The sequence below is a fragment of the Tachypleus tridentatus genome, chromosome 9 (genome assembly GCF_004210375.1).
Source record: "Tachypleus tridentatus isolate NWPU-2018 chromosome 9, ASM421037v1, whole genome shotgun sequence".
In the NCBI taxonomy this organism is placed as follows: Eukaryota; Metazoa; Arthropoda; class Merostomata; order Xiphosura; family Limulidae; genus Tachypleus; species Tachypleus tridentatus.
This window is the reverse complement of record NC_134833.1, coordinates 15,226,126-15,244,117: the sequence shown is the minus strand read 5'-3', so window position 1 is coordinate 15,244,117 and position 17,992 is coordinate 15,226,126. Positions and strand designations below refer to the sequence as shown.

The following is a 17,992-nucleotide window of genomic DNA, read 5'->3' as shown; positions in this document are numbered from 1 at the left end:
TACAGAGAAGATACTACAGCTATATATACCTTGATATTACCTTGCTGTTATACAGAGAAGATACTACAGCTATATATACCTTGATATTACCTTGTTATTATACAGGGAAGATACTACAGCTATATATACCTTGATTTTACCATGCTGTTATACAGGGAAGATACTATAGATATATGACGAACCGGTGCTACCTCCATTAATAACTATTACTGTTAATTATTACAGCTTATAATCTCAATATCTTCTATTTATTAACGTATAGTCATAGGAACAGCGTTGTTCCCGGTTACTTAGTGGTACGTCTGAGGGCTTATAACGCTCAAAATTTGTTTTAGATACTACGAACGAACACAAGTTCTGTGCTTAATAGAAGTAAACATTGCGGTCTCCGTTTTCATATAATCATTATTAATGTTACTTCACTTTAACTTTTCTTCACCAGGTACCGCTCTTTTCGCTGGGTTATTTAATTTACTTGTGGATTTATGGATTTAGGATCAGCTTAGGTAGCTTAAAGCTAAATGGCTACAGATTAATATTAAATAGTTGAAGTTATTAATGTTAGAATAATAATTAGGAATTTTCCCTTAAGTTTAAGGTAATAAAACTTCAACTTTCTCAGAAAATTACAATAATAATATTGTGATTATCTTCGTTGTTATTAAGTGATCGAGATTACTTCATTCGATAATCGACAGTTTTACTTTCGGAAACAAAAATATTAACTTAAAAGCAGGAATTTCGATTGTTTGATAATTGAGTTTTAAATTCGTTCTGGTCTCAGGCTCAGTGGCTCGGGGGTAATTCTTATCATGTTAAAGAGCCTGTGTGGTTACTTGTTATGAACGAGGAACCAACAGCCCATTATAAAGAGCCGGTGTTGTTACTTGTTATGAGCGAGGAACCAACAGCCCATTATAAAGAGCCGGTGTGGTTAGTTGTTATGAGCGAGGAACCAACAGCCCATTATAAAGAGCCGGTGTTGTTACTTGTTATGAGCGAGGAACCAACAGCCCATTATAAAGAGCCGGTGTGGTTACTTGTTATGAGCGAGAAACCAACAGCCCATTATATTTCTCTGCTAGACGCAAAGAAACATGGAACCAAACAAAAACTCGGTGAATATTTGTATCGATTGAATAACATAAAATAATTGTTTCGTATAAACTACCTTTACTTATGTTACACAGAATATTCGGTTCTGTTACATGGATCTATTTCTTTCTAAATTTGAAATATTTTTCCATTGAAACTGTTCACCAGATATTTTACTGATTCTATATCATTTATTTTATATATTAATAACAATACCGACGAACATATCTTACGAAAAGGATAGTAGTTTCTTTTTTCCCGAACTGTTTTGGCCAGGTGGTTAAGGCACTAGACTCGTAATCCGAGAGTTGCAGGTTTGAGTCTCGGTCGCACCAAACATGCTCGTCCTTTCAGCTATGAGGCGTTATAAAATTACGACCAATCCTGCTATTCGTTGGTAAAAGAGTAGCTTAAGAGTTGGCGGTGGGTGGTGATGACTAGCTACATCTCCTCTTGTTTTACACTGCTATATTAGGGACGACTAGAGCAGATAGCCCTCGAGTAGTCTTGCGTGAAATTCAAAACAAACAAATATTACCAGTTTTCTCCCAATACCTTGTCATCTATAAATATCGTATTCATTTTCTTGGCTCATTGGAAAAGCATAAACGCCCCCTTCCCTGGGAAAGCTGAGATTCGGTGTTTGATCCCTGCGGTAGGTACAGCACATTCAGATCACTGTGTAATTTTGAGTTTTACCACCAAACAAGTAGATGAATTATAAAAGTAATTTCTTTAAGATTTCTAATTCATATACTCTGAACGTTTCATAATCTTTCAAAACTTCACTCGTAAGTGTTTAACAGTAAGCTTGTATTTTATTTCTTTAGTAAGCTTGTATTTTATTTCTTTTGAACTTTATAATGCTTTACGTATGCACCCTAACTACGTAGGTTTTTATAGAATGTATGTAATTAATTCCTTCAACTATCCCCCCAGTGACACAACGAACTCAAATCGCTAGAAACCTGGTTTCGATACCCGTTACGGGCAGAGCACAGATAACTAATTGTGTAACTTTGTGCTTAATTCTAAAACAAACAAGCATCTCGTTTCGTCCATCATTCGTGGGAAGTCGTATTTTCCTAATTAATTATTTTGAACGATTCTAACAAAGCCATGTTATTTAAGTGCGTTTTAGGTTCATAAAACGAACATTGACTTGTCTGTTGTTGTAACACTGATCCAACAACATAATATTCATCCTTTTATTTTCATCTATCTTCTCAAATTACTACTACCTTATTGTTATTAACATTGATTGCCAATTCTTCAAAAGATTTACGTGATTTATACTTTAATGATAAGTCTCCTATACTGTGTTCTTGAAGTTAGAATGTTCTACCGCTTTATCATATTTTAAACAGAACCTTTGACATAATTGTTTGTAATTATTTTCAGAGTTCCCGTTTCTACTGTTTCCTGTTGATTTATTTTGTTGCTCAGAGCCAACTATTAGCTTTTGTTGTTATGGAAAGTGTCGAAGGGTAACTAACTTTGACGTGAGTCAACTCCATTAACTGATTCCAAAAAGACGTAACTTGGGGCGTTGATCAGGTTTAGTTCAGTGAATCTAATAGTACTTCGACTGTCTAAAAGTGGGAAAAGCAAATTATTGTTTTATTTTGTATTGTTTTTAATGGTACCCGAGGTATAGAATTCCTTGACAGTCAGTATGGCTCACTAACCAATGAGCAGTCACGGAACTCGTACAAAATCTGAATAGCCCCATATAATTAATCACGTGTCATTTTGTTATCGCGATAAACTGAGACAAGAATCGGTGTTATGAATAATTCATCAAATGATATTAAAGGCTCAATTTTAACTACACTTAACAAATCCTTGAATGAAGATAATTCTTATTTATCTTAATAAATGTTTAAAATATATCTGCTAATTACTGGTATCTATTTTCTATTCAAAAATATTTTTTGTAAGAATTATGTGTAGATATGACGTACTCCAGGTCTAATTTATCTTCTTTAAACTGGTCTATGTGAAAAGACTAAATATTAGTATTAATATTGATGAAGAACTCTGTCGTGAAGTAAGAAAACAAAATATTGAAAAGGAACAACTTTTGTATTTTTTCTCAAAAACAAACCAGCACGAAGTTTAATAACAGATGTATAAACTAATAATTGTCAAGTTCAAAACCTTATTTTGAAAATACCGAATGTTGTGAGTTTGATAGAACGATATTCATGTTTTGACAAAAAACAAACAAAACAGAAACATCTACTTAAAGATGTATCCATCCTTCCACAGAGTGTAAATGGAATATTTGTTTCGTCTCTTAAAGCTGTAACCTGTATTACTTCAACATATTTAAACTGTGAGCAGAAAGAACTGACAGAAGAATTCTGATTAATGAACAAGTGCTTTAGTAACCCGAATTTCATGGGATTCATTTTCAAAGAGAACAAAATGTATAAGCCCAATTACTTAGTGTTTTAGTGTCCCAAATTGCTTGTTATTTGTGGTTTATTTTTGCATCACAGGAGGGACATTAGGGGACATTGTAAAAGATTATTAATCTGTGATTCTCATCAGGCAAGTATAACAGTAAATGAAACCAACATCAGATTGTATCCTTGAATAATGTTATTGAATTCCCTAGCGTGTCTTTCCGGTACTAGTTAGTACCCTACCGTCAAAAATGTAGTTATAAGACCCTAAGGAGAAACCCTCCTTCACCGAACGTCCAATCTCTGTATGTACTTATGTTATAACTGTCTGTAAAGGTTAAGCTTTCAAACCAACGCATGTGAGGAGGAAAAAAAAAACGTTTCGTATTTTCTTGGTTTTCTAAAATCTTGCTGTCCAGAGTTGCGTCATATATCACTCTTATTATTATATGAATGAGAATACAAGAGTTAAAACGAGCATTCTGTAAACAGAATGTAAAATGCCTTGTTCTCCAGAAGTATTCCTTTTCATACCTAAAACTCGTAATCTGAGGGTCTCGAGTTCGAACCTATGTCACACCAAAGGAGTCCGCCCTTCTACCTGTGGAGGCGTTATAATGTGACGGTAAATCCTACTATTCGTTGGTAAAAGAGTAGCCCAAGAGTTGTCGGTGGGTGGTGATGACTAGCTGCCTTCCCTCTAGTCTTACACTGCTAAATTAGGGACGGCTAGCGTGTAATTTTGCGCGAAATTCAAAAACTAACAAACTTATCTAATGCCTAGTGTACAACAGCCGTAAATCGTATATATTTTTATGTTCAGTTACGTGGCGTAAGTATAATTTACATGTTGGTATGTGACGCCTTATTGTTTGAACTATTTCAGTAGGTTATGTTTCAATACGGTTATTGTACTGAACACAACACACTTACCATGTATAATACATAAAAAAAATCTGTTAAAAAATCCAGCTGACAAAGTAACAATATGTGGGAGTGGGAAAGGTTCAAATACATTTTGAAGAATATGAATTATCTTTTTTATGATGTAAAACATTTGAGGTTAAGTGAATAGAGAATCCTTAGTACTAGGATATTCGAGTGACTACACCCATTAAAAAGTAGATCTTGTTCCTCGGACATTATAGTAACACCGAGATAATGTACAGGTGGGATAGGGATCTTCTATTGACCAGTGGAACTTGACCTTTTCTCAAGTATCTGAGAAAACACCAAAAATAAATAGTTCAATACATTTAAATTGTTTAGAGAAGCTTTATTGATGTGTAAACATAATAGAATATATTCCGGCTTTCAAATTGCTTTAATAGAAGTCACGTGTGATAGAGGGTGTTCAATAAAGGTACGGAGGGCGTTCTTTATAAATATTTATGTTAGCCTGATGTATTTCGTGTACCTGTTGTTTACTGTATAATTTAATGTCTTTTAAAATTGTTTTAGATTTAAGTTTTTTTTTATATTCTCATTTACGTGTGACGTTCTTGTAAAGGTTTGTCTAATGTTGTTTGTACTACAGGTGTAATGTTGTTTGTACTACAGGTGTAATGTTGTTTGTACTACAGGTGTAACTAAACAAAATAAATGAAATAGCCAACACATTTTACGATAATGGGGAAAATACAAATGTGTCTCTATAAAATAACTGCAAAAAAACCTTTCTGTTTCAGTCTAGATTTTTCTAAAATGTCTGTGCAGTGTCTTTGTTGTTTATCAGTGAGTTTTTTTGTTTTTTTTCCCATATTCGTACAAGATGTTTTCCTTTGTTTCCTATATAAAGGATCACTCCTATGATTTAGAAATTTTTCTATCTTTTTCCTTACGGCCCGGCATGGCCAAGTGTGTTAAGGCGTTCGACTCGTAATCCGAGGGGCACGGGTTCGAATCCCGGTTGCACCAAACATGCTCGTTCTTTCGGCCGTGAGGGCGTTATAATGTGACGGTCAATCCCACTATTCATTGGTAAAAGAGTAGCCCAAGAGTTGACGGTGGGTGGTGATGATTAGCTGCTTTCCCTCTAGTCTTACACTGCTAAATTAGGGACGGCCAGCGCAGATAGCCTTCGAGTAGCTGTGTACGAAATTCCAAACAAACTTTTCTTTATTATTTTATGTATTGCGTACATTACTTGGGAATGTTATTTTTCAACTTACGTTTTGGTTTCACAAAACTATTTAATCTTTTTAAGTTACTTCATCTTCTTATTTCATTAGGAGAAGATAAGTAAAAAAAAAAATGTTGTTTGAGGTTTTTAATGTATATTTTATTAGATGGATGTGGTGTACTGATATCCAACTGATGTACGTTTCTTTACGTTGTACGTTATTTCTGTATATTTTACGTGGAACATGTGAGCATGCGCGTTTATGAAATAACTTTAAAATATATTCTTTAGTTTTTATCGTATTTGGTTTTTATAAAAGCGTAAAACAAATTTCAAAAATTAATTAGGAATAACTCATTATTTCTAGTTCTACATATTTAATAATTAAATATTATTAATTAATGATAGTTATTTATTATTTTCAGTTTATTTTCGTACTGTAATCATGCACTGGTGACGGGTTTCAGGGTTAATATATTATCAATAACCTAGCTGGGCCGTCCTTCAATAATTTTCGGTCACTGACTTGTATTAATTATTTCTATGTATTAAGAGTTTTCCAGTGGGTGAGCGATTAACTTTTAGGGACTTACAACCCTAAACTCCTGGGTTCGACTTCATGCGGTTAACAGAGATCAGGTAGCCTAAAGCGCTAAAAACAGCGAACTATTCTCAGAATAAATTACGCTCGTGAATCAGTTGTTTTCTTTTTTTTTAAGATTCAGTTTTAATATAAATAGATTATATGTTTAGCAGACACGCATACGACAACGCTTGACTTATAGATTTAACATTTATCCAGCATACATTATCTCTTATACGATCGAAGTGAGAACATATTATTACAGAAAGTTGAACGAATCTAATATGTTTAGTACGATTGAGAGATATCTTTCTAACTGAACAAGTACTATTGAATAGGTCGTAAAGTATTGGAAAGTTTAATGAACTGCTACGTAAAACACCTGTTTAGTTTTGATGTTTTTACCATTTATGTTTATGCGTTTGACCAATAGTGTTAGTTCTACAGATTGGTTTTATTTCTTTTGAATTTAACCCAAAGCTACATGAGAGCTATCTGCAATAATAGTTCATAATTTAGTAGCGATATACTTGAGAAAAAAGCAGTTAGTTACCAGCACCATCCGCCAACTCTTGGATTGATCTTACAGTGTAACGCCCAACACGACGGAAAGGGCAACCTGCAGACCTCAAGTCCAGCTCTCCAAACCACCTGTTTATGGCTTTCCGAAGGAAACATGTTGTAAGTAGCAAAATTATTTAATTGTGTTCTTAAATTTACAGAAACATTAAATGAAAGCAAAAACTCTCACGATATAAAGTCAGGGCCAGAAATGTAAAACTACTTCTCTCATTTAATGTATCTTTGAATTAAAAACAAACACAAAATGTTTCTCTTTTCAATATCATGTTTCGCAAAACTGTAATATTAATTAATTTTGTGTTTGATCTAAAACCACATTCTTAGACACACGATTAAAAATTATTATTGATTAATTATAGTTACGAAATAATAACATTCAACTCTATTAACACGTGAAGTATGTTTGTTGTACCCCTCGCTGGTACAGCGGTAAGTCTACGGATTTATAACGCTAAAATCAGGGGGTTCGATTCCCTTGGTGGACTCAGCAGATAGTCAGATGTGGCTTTGCTATAAAAAAAAAACACAAACACGCACTGTTTGTTGTTACGCGCAAACCTTAATGTACTATCTCTGCTTTGCCTATTGTCGATAACCGAACCTACTGTTTAGGGTTACAAGTCCTCAGACTTTCCCTGATCTTAACGGGATTAAATGTCATGTGTAATGTAACCTTTATCATATTAACTGTTTGCTAACTTTATTCTGCTACAAATACTTAATAATTTCAACATTATCGAAATGAAAAAAAAACATTTCTTTATCAATTAGTAACTGTTCCTGAGTCCAAATATAACACTTGAAACTTCAAAGCATTCAACTTTACGCACACCAATAAAGCCATGGCTGTGTATTCAAAGCGAGTATTAGAAAGCTGTGAACACCAGTTTTTAAAAACTTTCGTCGTTTCATGCATATATAACGCATATTATTATTATTACTTGTTTTAATTTGGTAAACGACAGCGTTCTATGTTTTAAAGAAAGTGGAAAATTTTCAACGTCCATGAGAATGAAAGGTCAGAGGTTATGAATTTATATTTTATTTAAAATAAAACTTTTCTTTCTTTGTTTAGTTTTCGAAAGTAGATGAAACTTTAACCTTTTGGAACAATATGTTAATTACATGCAGGAGGTATAACTTATCACTTCATTTTTAGCACGGAGAGAAGCCTTGGAAAATACGACTGTGTGTGTGTTTTCATATAACAAAGCCAACATCTTATGTCCACAGGGGGGAATCGATCCTCTGATTTTAACGTTGTAAATCCGCAGATTTACCGCTGTACCAGCGGGAAATTGGAAAATAAGAACAAAGCATTATTTTGTGTTGTTTCAGCTCTTGAGTACCTCATGTAGGAATAAAAATATTAAATTAAAATAATGTTCATCACACCTGTTTTTCAGTAGTTCCAGAATATCAGAATTATCCATATACAAGAACAAATTTAATAAAATAACGTAAATTTAACAAACTCGAGTTTAGAGTGAAGTTGGGTAAGACACATAAGATTAAAAAGCTGTTAATTTGGGCCTTATAGAAAAGTCTATATAGTTGGTTATATAATATAGAGCAGTGTGTATTGTTTGGAAGAAAAGGAATAACAGAAGTTACTTTACTGTAAGACAATTTACATGAAGTTGTAAGTAGGTATAGGTAGAAATAAGTGAATATATTGTAAGTAGGTATAGGTAGAAATAAGTGAATATATTGTAAGTAGGTATAGGTAGAAATAAGTGAATATATTGTAAGTAGGTATAGGTAGAAATAAGTGAATATATTGTAAGTAGGTATAGGTAGAAATAAGTGAATATATTGTAAGTAGGTATAGGTAGAAATAAGTGAATATATTGTAAGTAGGTATAGGTAGAAATAGGAATATATTGAAAGGTATGGGTAGAAATAAGTGAATATATTGTAAGTAGGAAAAGGTAGAAACAAGTGAATAAGTTGTAAGTTGGTATAGGTAGAAATAAGTGAGTATATTGTAAGTAGGTATAGGTAGAAATAAGTGTATATATTGTAAGTAGGTATAGGTAGAAATAAGTGAATATATTGTAAGTAGGTATAGGTAGAAATAAGTGAATATATTGTAAGTAGGAAAAGGTAGAAACAAGTGAATAAGTTGTAAGTTGGTATAGGTAGAAATAAGTGAGTATATTGTAAGTAGGTATAGGTAGAAACAAGTGAATAAGTTGTAAGTAGGTATAGGTAGAAATAAGTGAATATATTGTAAGTAGGAAAAGGTAGAAACAAGTGAATAAGTTGTAAGTTGGTATAGGTAGAAATAAGTGAGTATATTGTAAGTAGGTATAGGTAGAAATAAGTGAATATATTGCAAGTAGGTATAGGTAGAAATAAGTGAATATATTGTAAGTAGGTATAGGTAGAAATAAGTGAATAAGTTGTAAGTTGGTATAGGTAGAAACAAATGAATAATTTGTAAGTAGGTATAGGTGGAAATAAGTGAATATATTGTAAGTAGGAAAAGGTAGAAACAAGTGAATAAGTTGTAAGTTGGTATAGGTAGAAATAAGTGAGTATATTGTAAGTAGGTATAGGTAGAAATAAGTGAATATATTGTAAGTAGGAAAAGGTAGAAACAAGTGAATAAGTTGTAAGTTGGTATAGGTAGAAACAAGTGAATAAGTTGTAAATAGGTATAGGTAGAAACAAGTGAATAAGTTGTAAGTAGGAAAAGGTAGAAACAAGTGAATAAATTGTTAGTAGGTATAGGTAGAAACAAGTGAATAATTTGTAAGTAGGTATAGGTAGAAACAAGTGAATAAGTTGTAAGTAGGTATAGGTAGAAACAAGTGAATAAGTTGTAAGTAGGTATAGGTAGAAACAAGTGAATAAGTTGTAAGTAAGTATAGGTAGAAACAAGTGAATAATTTGTAAATAGGTATAGGTAGAAACAAGTGAATAATTTGTAAGTAGGTATAGGTAGAAACAAGTGAATAAGTTGTAAAATAGGTATAGGTAAAACAAGTGAATAAGTTGTAAGTAGGTATAGGTAGAAACAAGTGAATAATTTGTAAGTAGGTATAGGTAGAAACAAGTGAATAAGTTGTAAGTAGGTATAGGTAGAAACAAGTGAATAACTTGTAAGTAGGTATAGGTAGAAATAAGTGAATATATTGTAAGTAGGAAAAGGTAGAAACAAGTGAATAAGTTGTAAGTTGGTATAGGTAGAAACAAGTGAATAAGTTGTAAATAGGTATAGGTAGAAACAAGTGAATAAGTTGTAAGTAGGAAAAGGTAGAAACAAGTGAATAAATTGTAAGTAGGTATAGGTAGAAACAAGTGAATAATTTGTAAGTAGGTATAGGTAGAAACAAGTGAATAAGTTGTAAGTAGGTATAGGTAGAAACAAGTGAATAAGTTGTAAGTAGGTATAGGTAGAAACAAGTGAGTAAGTTGTAAGTAGGTATAGGTAGAAACAAGTGAATAATTTGTAAATAGGTATAGGTAGAAACAAGTGAATAATTTGTAAGTAGGTATAGGTAGAAACAAGTGAGTAAGTTGTAAGTAGGTATAGGTAGAAACAAGTGAGTAAGTTGTAAGTAGGTATAGGTAGAAACAAGTGAATAATTTGTAAGTAGGTATAGGTAGAAACAAGTGAATAAGTTGTAAGTAGGTATAGGTAGAAACAAGTGAATAACTTGTAAGTAGGTATAGGTAGAAATAAGTGAATAAGTTGTAAATAGGTATAGGTAGAAACAAGTGAATAATTTGTAAGTAGGTATAGGTAGAAACAAGTGAATAATTTGTAAATAAGTATAGGTAGAAACAAGTGATTAAGTTGTAAGTAGGTATAGGTAGAAACAAGTGAATAAGTTGTAAATAGGAAAAGGTAGAAACAAGTGAATAAATTGTTAGTAGGTATAGGTAGAAACAAGTGAATAATTTGTAAGTAGGTATAGGTAGAAACAAGTGAATAAGTTGTAAGTAGGTATAGGTAGAAACAAGTGAATAATTTGTAAGTAGGTATAGGTAGAAACAAGTGAGTAAGTTGTAAGTAGGTAAAGGTAGAAACAAGTGAATAAGTTGTAAGTAGGTATAGGTAGAAACAAGTGAGTAAGTTTTAAGTAGGTATAGGTAGAAACAAGTGAATAATTTGTAAGTAGGTATAAGTAGAAACAAGTGAGTAAGTTGTAAGTAGGTATAGGTAGAAACAAGTGAATAATTTGTAAGTAGGTATAGGTAGAAACAAGTGAATAAGTTGTAAGTAGGTATAGGTAGAAACAAGTGAATAAGTTGTAAGTAGGTATAGGTAGAAACAAGTGAATAAGTTGTAAGTAGGTATAGGTAGAAACAAGTGAATAAGTTGTAAGTAGGTATAGGTAGAAACAAGTGAATAAGTTGTGAGTAGGTATAGGTAGAAACAAGTGAATAAGTTGTAAGTAGGTATAGGTAGAAACAAGTGAATAATTTGTAAATAAGTATAGGTAGAAACAAGTGATTAAGTTGTAAGTAGGTATAGGTAGAAACAAGTGAATAAGTTGTAAATAGGTATAGGTAGAAACAAGTGAATAAGTTGTAAGTAGGAAAAGGTAGAAACAAGTGAATAAGTTGTAAGTAGGTATAGGTAGAAACAAGTGAATAATTTGTAAGTAGGTATAGGTAGAAACAAGTGAATAATTTGTAAGTAGGTATAGGTAGAAACAAGTGAATAAGTTAGTAAATAGGTATAGGTAGAAACAAGTGAATAATTTGTAAAAGTAGGTATAGGTAAAACAAGTGAAATAAGTTGTAAAGTAGGTAAAGGTAGAAACTCAAGTGAATAAGTTGTAAATAGTAGGTATAGGTAGAAACAAGTGAAGTAAGTTGTAAGTAGGTATAGGTAGAAACAAGTGAATAATTTGTAAGTAGGTATAGGTAGAAACAAGTGAGTAAGTTGTAAGTAGGTATAGGTAGAAACAAGTGAATAATTTGTAAGTAGGTATAGGTAGAAACAAGTGAATAAGTTGTAAGTAGGTATAGGTAGAAACAAGTGAATAAGTTGTAAGAAATAGGTATAGGTAGAAACAAGTGAATAAGTTGTAAAGTAGGTATAGGTAAAACAAGTGAATAAGTTGTAAGTAGGTATAGGTAGAAACAAGTGAATAAGTTGTAAATAGGTATAGGTAAAAACAAGTGAATAATTTGTAAATAAGTATAGGTAGAAACAAGTGATTAAGTTGTAAGTAGGTATAGGTAGAAACAAGTGAATAAGTTGTAAATAGGTATAGGTAGAAACAAGTGAATAAGTTGTAAGTAGGAAAAGGTAGAAACAAGTGAATAAATTGTTAGTAGGTATAGGTAGAAACAAGTGAATAATTTGTAAGTAGGTATAGGTAGAAACAAGTGAATAAGTTGTAAGTAGGTATAGGTAGAAACAAGTGAATAATTTGTAAGTAGGTATAGGTAGAAACAAGTGAATAATTTGTAAGTAGGTATAGGTAGAAACAAGTGAGTAAGTTGTAAGTAGGTATAGGTAGAAACAAGTGAATAATTTGTAAGTAGGTATAGGTAGAAACAAGTGAATAAGTTGTAAGTAGGTATAGGTAGAAACAAGTGAATAAGTTGTAAGTAGGTATAGGTAGAAACAAGTGAATAATTTGTAAGTAGGTAAAGGTAGAAACAAGAGTATATATATATTAATTCGCATCATTGCTGGTTCTTACTTCATTTTGACATATTCTGAAATATTTTTTGTTTTAACCATACATGTAATTAGACTTTCATTTGTAAAGTTTTATTTTAACATTTTCCAAATCGAATTTTGCTTGCTTGTTGTTTCCAATCGTTTGTCTTTTACATTGCCATATGTTTGTTTGTTTTGATTTTTTCACGCAAAGCAACACGAGGGCTATCTTCACTAGCCGTCCTAATTTAGCAGCGTAAGGATAGAGGGAAGGCAGTTAGTTATCACTACCCACCGTTCACTCTTGAGCTACTCTTTCGCCATCGAATAATGGAATTGATTCTCACATTATAACGCTCCCACAGCTTAAAGATCGAATATGTTTGATGTAACGTCAATAATCGCTACTGAAAGATATCACTTGATACCTCAAGTGGCGCTCCCCCATGGCACAATAGTACGTCTGTAAGCTCATACCGTTAGGAACTTGGCGTCGATACCTGTGGTGGGCAGAGCGCTGATAGCCATTTGCCTAGCTTTTTGTTTAATTCGAAACAAACCACAAATAAACATTATTTCCTTCAGGTTCATCTTTTATAGATAAATAATTTTTATTTATTTAAATATTGCTTGTTTATATATACGTATATATACATATATATAATAAATTCTTTTGATACCCAAAATATTGTACGAACGAAGTTTAAGCTATGGGTGTATTAAAGACGTGATAGTCAAACCCTTAGTATGTATGGTCAGCATTTCCAAGTTAGGGACAATGGCAAGTAGCGTGAGGTGTTATAATGTGACGTTCAATCCCACTATTCGTTGGTCAAAGAGTATCCCAAGAGCTGGCGGTGAGTGGTGATGACTTGCTGTTTTCTCTCTTGTCTTATACTGCGAAATTAGGATAGCACACGCAGATAGCCTTTGTGTAGCTATGCGCGTAAATTCAAGAACAAAGAAACAGTTCAGATATTTGGGCGGAGTTGTAAGAGGAACTCGAGAAATATGTATGATCTCCCTTCCCTGCTGATATTGTAATTCAGTTTGCATAGGTGGCGCTTCTGTATAATGTAATTTTACCTCGAGAACAACTGATTATTCGATTGTGTTTTTCTTAAAATAAAAGATTTAATTAACCGCACGATTTTCAAAGAGTAACAAGATATTTTTCTCGAAAATATTTCTGCCTCGGATAAAGGGTGAGAAATAGAAAACATTTGATTACCTATAAAGATACTGTCCTCTGTTTTCTATTCGCATTATAATCTTCTTTGCAAGAAATAATTTACTTTAAGGAGTTTTTAATGATTTTTCATATTAAATATTCTTGCCTGTTTTGTGTGATACATTTTTCCAGTAGACGCTTCATAAAAATTTTTGTGCATTACATAAACGTTTGAGGTATTATACAAGTTGTATTATTTGGTCTTACTACGAAAAGAAAATACAGATTTTGTAAAATAACTAATTTTGACCATATGTTTTGGCATTTTTCTCTACACTCAAGCTACGCCTAATAAGAATTAAAATAGAGTTAACCTGTACCTAGAACTTTCTACCTCGTTAAACATTAGAGGAATATTATACTGTGGTGTCGGTTCCTTTTTAAAGAAAACTCTTATTAAATCGATCAGAAAAATTAAAAACATTATTCAGGGGTTCGATTCCCCTCGGTGAAAACACAGCAAATAGCCTCACGTGCCTTTCCTATAAGAAAACACGAACACGCACGTGCACTGGGAAAGTTTATTCCAGTTTTATTTAATTACAGATAACCTATAAGAAAACACGAACACGCACGTGCACTGGGAAAGTTTATTCCAGTTTTATTTAATTACAGATAATGTCTCGAGGTGGCGCATGAGTTTTATTATTAATCTTATGTTTTGTTACATTACACCTAGTATATACGTAAGTATTACATTGTTGGAAGGATTTCAGTTTTTTTTTTAACAAGGATAAAAGCTCAGATCAGACGATTTATTGGATTATCTAACAATATTTCGTATTTAACTTTACAGCTAGAGGATAGTGTCAAGTTGTACCGTTCGGGGGACTTGTTTTTAATTTGTCCTCAGTGCTGTTGATGCTTTTTATTAGTTAGTTAGTTAGTTATCACCGTTAGATTCCATCAAGGAACATTTTTTTCTTTTCTTTGGAATTTCTCACAAAGCTACTCGAGGGCTATCTGTGCTAGCCGTCCCTAATTTAGCAGTGTAAGACTAGAGGGAAGGCAGCTAGTCATCACCACCCACCGCCAACTCTTGGGCTACTCTTTTACCAACGAAAAGTGGAATTGACCGTCACATTATAACGCCCCCACGGCTGGGAGGGCGAGCATGTTTGGCGCGACGCGAGCGCGAACCCGCGAATTACGAGTCGCACGCCTTACGCGCTAGGCCATGCCAGACCTGATGTTTTTTTATTAATGTGTGTGTGTGTGTTTCGTATAGCAAAGCCACAAAGGGCTATCTGCTCAGCCCACCGAGGGGAATCGAACCCCTGATTTTAGCGTTGTAAATCCGGAGACATACCGCTGTACTAGCGGGGGGCCTTTTTATTAATATGATTTTTATTTCAGTGCAAATACCTGAATGTTTTCCGTCATTCCTTTATATTGTAACGTACAAGCCAATAGTAATACAAATATGTTTGTATTTAAGCACAAGTCGACACAATGGGTTATCTCTGCTCTGCCCACCAGAGGTAGAGAAACCAGATTTCTTGAGTTATAACTATGAAGACAAACTGTTGTATCACTAGGGGGCGTTATATTGCTAAAAGACGTTATTAATATAAATCTCTGTATTTAAGCACAAATCGACACAATGGACTATCTGTACTCTGCCCATCACAGGTAGGAAACACACTTTCTGGAGTTATAAGTATGCAGGCAGTCCATGGGGCGTTATATTGGTAACTATGGAAATCAACAGAAAAAGTTATGTTAAAACGGGCTTTCTTTATTTTTATCTGGTTATCATGCTCACTAAGTAGTTTGTTTGGAATAAAAAAAGATAATTTCGATAAACAGAGTTTTAATGTTGATATAAAGTCAAACCCAAAATAGTTCTGTTCGTTCGAAAAGATCTAACAAGCATATCTCTCACTGCTAGTAATGTAAGTTCACATGAGTACACTTATGTTATTTTCTTAAACGTAGTTTATAAGATATGCAACAATCATGGCATATTACGAAAAAAAAAAAAGACCTCTACTATTTTATTCTTAAGTAGTTATGAAGACGATTGTTTGTTTTGTTTTTTTGAATTTCGCACAAAGCTACTCGAGGGCTATCTGTGCTACCCGTCCCTCATTTAGTGGTGTCAGACTAGAGGGAAGGCAGCTAGTCATCACCACCCACCGCCAACTCTTGAGCTTCTCTTTTACCAACGAATAGTAGGATTGACCGTCACATTTTATCGCCCCCACGGCTGAAAGAGCGAGCATGTTTGGCGCGACGGGGATGCGAACCCGCGACCCTCAGATTACGAGTCGCACGCCTTAATACGCTTGGCCATGTCAAGCCCTCTTCATACGAACTCAAGATAGTATAAGACTACATCTCTTGGAAATTTTCAAAAAAATCGGTTGAACCCTAAATTGAGACCCGTTATCCACACCTGAAATGGTGTCGTATTCCCTTGCACAGGGAAGAGTGAGCACTTGTATTTTTTCTAGGCCTAAGAATTTTTAAAATGGTGTTTTTAAAGGTTTTTTTTCTCATTTCTTTGAACATGAAAAAACAAACAAAAATAAATTAATATCATTTTTTTTTCTTTAGAGACCAGGTTTCATTAGTAAATATAATACTGTTTTTCGTAAACCGTGAGAAGTTTACTTATTAAAATGCGACATTTACGATGACTGTTATCTCTTTATTTGCTGTTAAGCTGCACATTAACACTCAAAACTCGGGTTTCGATACATGTGGTGGGTACATCACAGATAGCCCATTGTGTAGCTTAGTGCTTAACTACAAATTAAAGGCCCGGCATGGGCAGGTGGTTAAGGCACTCGACTCGTATTCTGAGGATCGAGGGCTTGAATCAACGTCACACCAAACAAGCTCGCCTTTTCAGCAGTGGGGCATTATAATGTGAGGGTCAATCCTACTATTCGTTGGTAAAAAGTAGCCCAAGAGTTGGCGGTGGGTGGTGATGACTAGCTGCCTTCCCTCTAGTCTTACACTGCTAAATTAGGGACAGCTAGCGTAGATAACCCTCGTGTAGCTTTGCGCGTAATTCCAAAAACAACAACTACAAATTAATTAACTAAGTTGTTGTTTTGAATTAAGCACAAAGCTACACAATGGGCTATCTGTGTTCTGCCAACCACGGGTATCGAAACCCGGATTTGAGCGTTGTATGTCCGCAGACATACCGCTGAGTCACTAGGGGGCGTTTAACTAAGTAACGAAAGCAATGTTCCACGTTGGTTCAGCTTTCGGACTTATAACGCTCAAATTCGAGGTTCGATACCTCATGTAGGACATAGATGAGATAGTTCATTGTATGGCTTTCCCTTAAAACAAACAAAAGGACATCATCGATTTCGTTTTGGCACACGAGGTGGCGATGCCTCACGGCATGTAACATATTGGGAAACGATTCTTTAATAATACAACACCAGTGGCAAAAGTTTAGAATGACGTCGTTTATAACCAGAGATGTACCGTACTACTAGATAATTCCAGCATTCTCCTTGTTTTAACGAATAATTTATATGCACCTTAGGGGTACATTTTCTGATTTGTTGACCGCATAGCAACGTTTTATTACCTTATTCCTATAGTGGAACGCACAGCTAAACTTGTATATCCGTTCTAAGCTCTATCTATATATGCACACAAATCTGATTTCTACAACGTGTCTTTGCTATTACTACGCTACAAACTCCAGATACTCTTTGATCTCGTTTTAAACCTGTGCCTTCGAGTTAAACTACACGGCGCTTTGCTTGGAATTCCAGTTGTAAAGGGGAATAATTTATAAAGTTTTAGCTGTAACGACAATGTATTAAACGTACAAACAGCAACTGTTTGGTGACGTGTTAATATTATCGCTGGAGGGTTAAGGCAAATATTCGTCACGCGCGTGTCGATCAAAACATCACAAGTTACTCTCTAGTTTCGTGACGAATCTGGTGGTTAGGAGCACTCAATTCGCAATTTGCGGATCACAGGTTCGAATCCTTGTCACCTAACAAGTTCGTCCTTTCAGCCGTGGCTACTTTCTGGAGCTATTCTTTTGCCAACGAATAGTGGGATTGACCGTCACATAATAACGCTCCCACGGCTGAAAGAGCGATTATGTTTGGTGCGACTGGGATTCAAATCAGCCACTTTCTGATTATGAGTCGAGCGCTATTCGTACCTGGCTATGTCAGGCTTATATCATAAGTGTGATTAAAAACATTCACTATTAAGTCTGACAGGTGTAGGAAAAGAGTTGGCGGTGGGCGCTGTTGACTATATTTTCTCTACTCAAATCTATGGATGGATAGTGTGATAGCTCTCGAGCAGCTTTTCGTGAAATTTAACAAGTAACCAAAATTCGAACACC

The 17,992-nt window shown here is 34.0% G+C and overlaps 1 protein-coding gene across 11 annotated transcripts in view; it reads left to right on the top strand.

Annotated features, from left to right (window-relative positions):
- LOC143224773 (somatostatin receptor type 5-like) overlaps window positions 1-17,992 on the top strand; it is a 76,926-nt gene that overhangs the window by 26,940 nt on the left and 31,994 nt on the right. For 5 of the 11 annotated variants that reach the window (XM_076453057.1, XM_076453049.1, XM_076453061.1 and 2 more), the window contains one exon: window positions 6,801-6,892. The exons of the other annotated variants lie outside the window; for them this stretch is intronic. The gene's annotated coding sequence lies outside the window, so the exon portion shown is untranslated. The remainder of the gene's footprint in view (window positions 1-6,800; window positions 6,893-17,992) is intronic. 11 annotated transcript variants of the gene reach the window in all.